The 9,335-nt window shown below is 40.6% G+C and overlaps 1 long non-coding RNA gene across 1 annotated transcript; it reads left to right on the top strand.

Annotated features, from left to right (window-relative positions):
• Positions 1-270: 270 nt before the first annotated feature.
• On the top strand, positions 271-6,056 carry LOC114674716 (uncharacterized). Its single transcript, XR_003725834.2, has 2 exons — positions 271-393; positions 4,505-6,056. It is a non-coding gene; the product is annotated as an uncharacterized LOC114674716 (long non-coding RNA).
• Positions 6,057-9,335: the final 3,279 nt, after the last annotated feature.

The following is a 9,335-nucleotide window of genomic DNA, read 5'->3' as shown; positions in this document are numbered from 1 at the left end:
GGTAGTAGGTAGATCAGGACCGAACACCAGAATTTGAAGTGAATTTTGTGAATGTGTACTGAGTTGACCTTTTTATTTTCCCTTTGATATCTCCCAATCTAAAGTCAAAACAAGCAGTAAGTTGGAAATGAGCTCTGTGGCACAGAAACAGAAAGCTCCAGGAGAGACCATCTTCTCCCGGCTCAAGGACTGGGAAAAGAAACTCCTAATGCTCAGAGACAGTGGAGAACTCTCTCCCACCTTTCTTTTTATTTCTCCATTCTCTTGTGCCTCAGTTCCCAGGCAATCTTGTGGTGGTGGTGGAGATGGCAGCTGCAGTTACTGGAACCAGTAAGAATGAAAACTCTGAGGGAAGAGTCTTCTCTGATCTATACAGCTTGCAGTTTCAAGAGGGTAGGACAAACTCTCTTTGTTTTTCCTGGTTGACTGTTGTATTTTGTTTTGTTTATTTTTATTGCCCGTCTTCCTCCACTTGAGCCAGAACATGAATCTCATCACAGCAGTCCACAACAGAGCCTGCCAGTATCGGGGCAATTAGAGCCCCAAGTTTCTGACTAGGGAACCAAAAAGGGTGAAGGCGGAGAATTGAAACGTACCAGATTTCAGGGAGGAAGAACTGAGGAAATTGACCCGACAAATTTATGAACTCCAAGGCTCACCCTCAGGTGGCACATATCAGTATTTTCTTTGTCTGCAATTATATCCTGCATACTAATCATCATACATTTTGTTGACTTTCCAATTATATTTTTGTCTCATATTTTTATTTCTGCTATGCTTTTGATATTTGTTGACTTCTACTTTCTTTGATTTTTTCTGTCAATCATACTCTATCATCTTCAGATGGATACTTACATCATTAATTTTAAGAATTTCTTCTTTTTTAATATGAGGTTTGTGGCTGTAAATCTTCCTTAAAGCATTTTTGCCATATCTCATAGTTCCTAATATCTAGTGTTTCTCTATAATTCTGTGTTTGTCATTGTTAAATTTCACTATGATGCTTTTCTTTAACCTAAGAGTTATGTAGTGTTGTGTATGTGCGTGTATGTGTGTGTGTTTTAAATTTCCATATGATCAGGGATATTTTTATTCTTAAAATTATCTTCTACCATAATTGTATTATGGTTAGATATTGTAAGATCTGAAATTTTTGAGGATTTCTTTAATAGATTATATATGATGAACTTTTCTAAAATGTCTCACATGTGCATGAGACAACTGTATATTTCCTAATGCATGCACAATCATATTCCCCTCCCCCAATTAACAATCAAGCTTGTTAATTGTGTTGCTTGTTAAATGTGTTTACTTTTTTTGTTGTTTTTTCGAGACGGAGTCTCACTCTGTCACCCAGGCTGGAGTGCAGTGGCGCAATCTCAGCTCACTGCAACCTCTGCCTTCTGGGTTCAAGCGATTCTTCTGCCTCAGCCTCCCAAGTAGGTGGTACTACAGGTGCACGCCACCACACCCGACTAATTTTTGTATTTTTAGTATAGACAGGGTTTCACCATATTGGCCAGGCTGATTTCAAACTCCGGACCTTGTGATCCGCCCCCCTCGGCCACCCAAAGTGCTGGGATTACAGGAGTGAGCCACTGCGCCTGGCCTGTTTTACTTATTTTTCTTCTGTATCTTTGCTGATTTGTTCATTGTGTAACCTGTAAATAATCAACAGAGATGTGTTGAAATTTCCCACTATGATAGCAGATTTATCATTATAGTAATAACAATTTTTTGCTGCATATATTTTGAGGCTATTTTATTGGTGTCTACTTGTTTAAAATTGCTATACTTCCTTGATAAATTCAATCTTTTTGTTATGTCATGACTCTCTCCATCCCAAATATTTTTTGTCTTCAAGTGTATTTAATTTAATATGACATAGTTATCAACATTATTTTGATTGTTGTACTCCTGATAGGTCTTGTTTTTACTATACTTTCACTTCAAACTTCTTTTTTTTTAAGATGGAGTCTTGCTCTGTTGCCCAGGCTGGAGCAACATCTGAGTGGCATGATCTCAGCTCAGCGCAACCTCTGCCTCCCAGGTTCAAGGGATTCTCCTGCCTCAGCCTTCCAAGTAGCTGGGATTACAGGTGCGTGCCACTGCACTGGGTTAATTTTGTATTTTTAGTAGAGACAGGGTTCTGCCATGTTGGCCAGGCTGGTCTCGAACTCCTGATCTCATGTGATCCACCCACCTTGGCCTCCCAAAGTGCTGGCATTACAGGCGTGAACCACCACGCCCAGCCTTACTTCAAACTTTTGCATAACCAAATTCTTAAAGTGTTTCTCACAGAAGCCATTTACATCTGGATTTGGGCTTTTACTCTAATTTATACATTTGTGTCTTTAAACCAGTAGATTTCCTTTATTCATATTTATTGTAATTATTGATATCTTTGTTATTGTTACTGCCATCTTAATTTCTTATTTCAATATGTCCCTCTTTTTCTACATTTATTTTTATTCCTGTCTTACTTATCTTTTAATTGAAGCTATGTCTTACCCTGAATAAAGCAAGGACTCTCTCATCCCTTGTCTCCTCTTCCTTCCAGCCCCTATCATGTTGATCAAAACAATACTTTGGTTTTTTCTTAAAATGTGGTCCAAGGACTAGCAACATCAACAACAACTGAGAACTTATTGATTAGAATTGCAGAACGTTGGGCCCCATTTCAGACCTACTGAATCAGAATTCTCATGTAAACAAGCACGCCAGGTGTTCATATGTACAGAAAAGTTTGAGGGCTGGGCGCGGTGGCTCAAGCCTGTAATCCCAGCACTTTGGGAGGCCGAGACGGGCGGATCACGAGGTCAGGAGATCGGGACCATCCTGGCTAACACGGTGAAACCCCGTCTCTACTAAAAAAAGTACAAAAAACTAGCCCGGCGAGGTGGCGAGCGCCTGTAGTCCCAGCTACTCGGGAGGCTGAGCCAGGAGAATGGCGTAAACCCGGGAGGCGGAGCTTGCAGTGAGCAGAGATCCGGCCACCGCACTCCAGCCTGGGTGACAGAGCGAGACTCCGTCTCAAAACAAACAAACAAACAAACAAAAAAGTTTGAGAATCACTAAAGTAGACTTTAAACTCTTGGTTGTTATTGACGTATTTTCTCTTCTCTTTTCTTGTCTTTATTAGTTTTAAAACCACAGTGACCAATGGTAAGGTATTTATCTGATCACCTTTACTTCATTCATCAATTGGAACATCTCCAGATTTGTCTTTCTTTTTCTTTTAAATACTTATCCAAAAGCGTTTTTAAATGTGTCTTTGTGGAGCAAACTTTTAAAATATTTTATGCCTCAGAATATTTTTATCATGGCCTCACATTTGAATGACATTTTGCTGGATGTAAAATACTATATTCAAAGGTAATTTTCCTTCAGTCCTTTGAAAATGTCCATCTGGGCCAGGCTCAGTGGCTGACGCCTGTAATCCCAGCACTTTCGGAGGCCGAGGCAGGTGGATCATGAGGTCAGGAGATCGAGACCATCCTGGCTAACATGGTGAAACCCAGTCTCTACTAAAAAACGCAAAAAATTAGCCGGGCGTGGGGGCATGCGCCTGTAGTCCCAGCTACTGGGGAGGCTGAGGCAGGAGAATGGCATGAACCCGGGAGGCGGAGCTTGCAGTGAGCCGAGATTGTGCCAGTGCACTCCAGCCTGGGTGACAGAGCAAGACTCCGTCTCAAAAAAAAAAAAAAAAAGAAAAAAAAAAAAGAAAATGTTCATCTGTAACCACTGTTATTGAAATATGTGACGTCAATCTGAGTCTTCTTCCTCTGTATATCATCTGCTGTTTTGTTTTCTGGTTTTGAATTTTGTCTATGTCTTTGTATTCTTAAATTTCACTGTAATATATTCAGGTGTCTTTTTTTTTTTATTTTTTAAGATTCTCCTCTTTGGCACTTTCTGGGCCCTTTCAATCTAAAGTCTTCAAATTCATCAATTTATTTCTGTTTGATATTCAGCTCTTCATCTCATCTCCTCTGTTTCAAACATCTTTTTTTTATACACAATATTTTTAGAATAATTTAAAAGTCCTGCTGTATTTATTCTCTAATGCTTTTTGCTTCTAGTGGAAGCTGTAATCCAGGATATGTTTTCCTTTAGAAATAGCTGTGCTTCTCAGAATGTCTTGTTATTTTGGTTTGGGAATCTACCCTAGCCCCCTCTCCTCTCCAGGGTACCAACTACCCCGTTAGGCAATGCATTAGGAGAGGGCCATCACCCAATTTATTTAGCCCCATGGAGTTTAGTGGTGAGGAATGGTTAAGCCCTAAGGCAAATGGCAGCGGGCATCTCCAAACTGCAGCCAAGGCCAGTCACTCCTTGTTCCCTGAGGTCTTGGCTTCAGTTTGCATCCCCTCCACCCACTCAGGGAGAGGTAGCGGTAGGAGGAGACACTCTGTAGATTGTAAAGTTCAAGCTTGGGTGTTTGAAGAAGGGGTATGGAAAAGTGAATACCAGAAGCTTAATGATTTTCTCATTGCTCCAACAGCACAGGGCTTCTGAGAGACGCTGATTTTACTCCCGTGGATAGTGAGAACTGCAAAAACTGTCACCGGGAACGACTCCATCCAAATCCCTGCACTAAAAGACTTGATCAATGACTTCTAGCTGCCTAAGGCCATATTCCTGGGAAGACCAAAGTCCCACCTGAGTTCCCATCTGGAAAAGCTTAAGAATGCCAAAAGAATTTACTGATGTTACAACAAACACCTGAGATAGGTCCTTGACCTCTGTTTCTTAGAGTATTTGTTAAGGAAAAAAAAGCTTACAAATCTAAATATTTCCTTTGTCCCTTTGAGATGCATATGTATTTCCCACAATCCTTGCAGTGTCTTTCTCAAAGACCTGAGACTTTTACAATGTAATCATGTAATTTTTAGAAAGGATAGGGTCCCAGTCTCTCACTGTCTTCAGGAAGCCTAACTTCGATAAATGCCAGTTAGCAGGCACTGGCAACCTAATCCATTTTCATTGACCCACCATCTTAGCCACTTTTTGTAATTTTTCACTTCTCTGACTCTGCTCTACCTACCACTGGCTTCCCGCTTCCTCATTCCTCCTCGAAAATGCCCAAATCACCTCTGAACATATTGGAATTGAGCTCAACTCTCCCCTACTACATTAGTTATTGAATAAAATTTGTTTTTGCTGCTTTAATTAATTACCAGTTTTGTGTATCTATGAATTTGATGAAGTTAAAAATTCAAAGTTTCTGCTAATAACTTTTTTTTAATCCGAAAACTCAAGCTCTGAATTTCCAAAAATGTGGAGAAGCCACAGGTAAGAGCAAAGAAGAATCAAGAATAGTATTCCTACAGCACTGCCTCCCCATACATGCCATCACATTTTTTGTCCACAAGTCTGGTGGCTTCCTGCCCCAGACCAAACCCTAATTCCCCTCACCCCAACTCTTACAGGTTCAAAAGCATCTGCTCCTCCAATTATCACAAGGAGTTTTCACACTTTTTTTTTCTTTTTTCTTTTCTTTTTTCTTTTCTTTTCTTTTTTTTTTTTTTTTTTTGGCTAATTACCTCCTAGGGCTTCTCCCTGGGGCAGCTCTCTGGGGAGCCAGCAGGAGTACCACTTCAGCATCTTGCTAGAAACAGGAAATTGATGAATGGAAATGTTTCCTGTCTCTTCTCTCTCCAGTTTCACATTCTTCTGTCAACACCTTTTGGTTCTTTCTTCCTTTACAACATTTTCTCCGTACTGTCTAAAAATTTTCAACTCCTAATTCTCTTTTACTTCTTATTTGGAAACATTTAGCTCTCCACCCCTAACCTAAACTGATTATAGCTTATATTGATATATTCCACAACAACTTAATCTGTAAAACAAAGTCCAATTTACTCCAGATCTCTGACTTTTAGGATTTAAAAAAAAGTTATTTGAATTTTTGACTTCATTAAATTCATAAGCAGGACTCCCTTTCCTATCCCAGAGCACGCCTCACCTACCCCTCTTCCAAGGGTGATTCTGTGGCTTGCTTTTCAAAATCTGGCTTCTTCCTCACCTATAAAAGTATTTTCAGACCATGTAAATGACTGTGGCTCTCCTTTTTTCTCTAGCCAGTTATGAAGAGATATATATGTCTGATCCTTCCCTTTTGGGTGCTAACCAGTCCTCCTCACCTTTGTTATTTATCATTCAGTCCTCAGGTAACTAAGCCAGGTAAAGAAGTCCTTGCACCAAAAGTAGTGTCTAGAACATTGCTGCTCAAATACTGGCCAAGGGTTCAGCAAGATTGGCATCCCCTATTAGGTTGTTAGATAAGCGGAATCTCAGGTCCCCTTCCAGTCCAACTGCACCAGAATCTGCATTTAGGGACTAAGCATATCTCCCTGGCTTGAGGAATGCAGCCTGGTAGTCTACAGCTTGTGTTTTAAAAAGATTTTCTCAAGGTGAATTGCTTTCAAGAATGCATGAAAACACCAGTCTCCTCCAACTAATAAAAAACAAACAAACCAACAAACCTCTATAACATATCTGGATTGCTAATAGTTTAAACATTTTTCCACCCTTCTTTTTGTTTGTTTGTTTGTTTGTTTGTTTTGTTTTGGAGTGCAGTGGCGCAATCTCGGCTCACTGCAAGCTCCGCCTCCCGGGTTTCCGCCATTCTCCTGCCTCAGCCTCCCGAGTAGCTGGGACTACAGGCGCCCGCCACCACGCCCGGTTTATTTTTTCTATTTTTAGTAGAGACGGGGTTTCACCGTGTTAGCCAGGATGGTCTTGATCTCCTGACCTCGTGATCCACTTGCCTCGGCCTCCCAAAGTGCTGGGATTACAGGTGTGAGCCACTGCGCCCGGCGATTTTTCCACCTGTCTTAACAGTAAGAGAATCTATTTTTTAACTCAATAACTTTGTGGAGCACTTGATTACCATGTATTATTTATGAATATCACCTGTATTAAATTCCAACTATTTTATACAAATTAGCACTAAAATATTAACAGGAACTCCCATTTTAACACAATTTCAAGCAGAGACAATTGTTTAACTGAGTAAATTGAAATTTGTTTTTACGATTTATTCTATTTTTGCATAAGTTTGTGTTGAGACTCAGAAAATGATACTCCAAAGTATGGCGGTTTGGCATGCTGAGTACTTTGAAGTAGATTAGATGGCCTCAGAAACGGCCTCAGAAGCAAAGTCTGTCTCTGACCTTCTCTTGCCCTTCTGTCTCCAACCCCCCTTTCTCCCTCTAAAGCAATTTATAAAAACCAAAATTCCTCTTCATTAAGGCAGGTCAAAAAACTAGAATCCCTCTTCATCAAAGCCAACCATAAAACCTAGAAATACTATTCTTTTTTTCTTTTTCTTTTTTGAGAAGGAGTCTCGCTCTGTCACCCAGGCAGGAGTGCAGTGGCGTAAACCCGGCTCACTGCAAGCTCCACCTCCTGGGTTCACGCCATTCTCCTACCTCAGCCTCCCGAGTAGCTGGGACTACAGGCGCCCGCCACCACGCCCGGCTAATTTTTTGTATTTTTAGTACAGACAGGGTTTCACCGTGTTAGGCAGGCTGGTCTCCATCTGCTGACCTCATGATCTGCCCGCCTCGGCCTCCCAAAGTGCTGGGATTACAGACTTGAGCCACTGCCCCTGGCCAAAACCTAGAAATATTATTCTAATCTTCCCCTGCCTTTCTGTGTAGGAGCTGGCCATAAAGAAATTCGTAGACCCACCTTATTTAACAGTAGGTAATAAGACCCCAGAGAGGTCCTATCCCATACCTACAAGGAAGGAATGATCCATAGAGAGGCCAGAAAGAATCTGAACAGACAGGCCTCGCCAGGTTTCACCCATCAGTCTATTACCATGAGAGCATTCACTTTTATCCAATCACATTTCTATTGGGCTAGCCGTTTTTCGTCAAACCTAAGCCTAAAAACAGTTTTCCCTGGGTCTTTAGATTTTCATTTCTGAAGGCTCCCATGTTACTAAAACTTTGATTAAATAAATTTATGTTTTTCTCTTGTTAACCCATATTTCTTTGTAGGAGTGTCGGTCGTGACCCTTATGATGGATGAGAAAAGGTATTACATCTTTTTGTCCCTGCATTTGCAAAGCTCTGTAATTTTCTAAAACTTTTAAAATCATCTTCATAACTATTTTGAATTTAATAAAAGTTTCTGTAACCTGGTTGTGCACTTATTTTGGTTTTATGTTATTTTATTTTATTTTATTTTATTTTACTGAGACAGATTTTCACTCTTGTCGCCCAGGCTGGAGAGCAATGGCATGATCTCAGCTCACCGCAAACCTCCGCTTCCTGGGTTCAAGAGATTTTCCTGCCTCAGCCTCTGGAGTAGCTGGGATTACAGGTGCCTACCACCATGCCCAGCTAATTTTGTATTTTTAGTAGAGATGGGGTTTCACCATGTTGGCCAGGCTGGTCTTGAACCCCTGACCTCAGGTGATCCATCCACTTCGGCCTCCCAAAGTGCTGGGATTACAGGAGTGAGCCACCACACCCGGCCATTTTGGTTCTAATATATGAAACACCTGTACCAACTGATAGCCTTTTTCACTATTACATGGAAGCAATCAACAGTTTCCCAGAAAAGTAAGTTGGGCAGCATGGCAGCACCAAAGTCATAGGGCTGATTGGCAAATGTAAAAGACAAAGTAGAGGAGCAGTGAAGACAGATGAATCAGGGAAAGGTGGAAGGCAAGGAGGATGAAGATCAGAGGAGAACATAGGAGCCTGAAATAAAGGTGAAAAGACAAGAATTCTGATTAAGAATACATGTTTATTCTTTTTGTAGGACACCATACTGGTACAAACAGTATTCATGCTCAGCTGTAATAACATGGCCATAGGGTCAAATTCTATCTTGAGAAAAAGGATCCATGTCTGAAATCTTTAGATTTCACAACTGTACTCCCTTAGTCGTGAACTATACAAGCATATATTTAATCCTCACCAGATAGATGGAGGTAATTCTTTCCCTATGTGTACTATGTAATCTTTTGAGACTTCGTTTACCTTGTATATGTCTCCTAAAAGATTCAGCATGGAGAGGAAATATATTTTTGTGGTTAAGCGCATAGAATCTAGTCAGACTCCCCAGCTTCAAATCTCAGCTGTGGTTTGTGAAGGTATATGGCTCTGTACCTCAGTTTCTTCATCTGCAAAATGGTAATAATTAGAAAAACCTACCTCATTGAGTTGTTAGGAGGATTCAATGTCAAGCATTTACCACAGTGCCTGGCAAAAAGTTTTGTGCACAGTAAATGTTTAATATTCAAATGAATTTTAAAATATGCACATTGGCTTGTAAATACAAAATTTCTCTCTGGAGAATACAACAAACTGATG

This window comes from Macaca mulatta, chromosome X (genome assembly GCF_049350105.2).
Source record: "Macaca mulatta isolate MMU2019108-1 chromosome X, T2T-MMU8v2.0, whole genome shotgun sequence".
NCBI lineage: Eukaryota > Metazoa > Chordata > Mammalia > Primates > Cercopithecidae > Macaca > Macaca mulatta.
The sequence above is the reverse complement of the archived record's forward strand: the minus strand, read 5'-3'. Positions and strand labels throughout refer to the sequence as shown.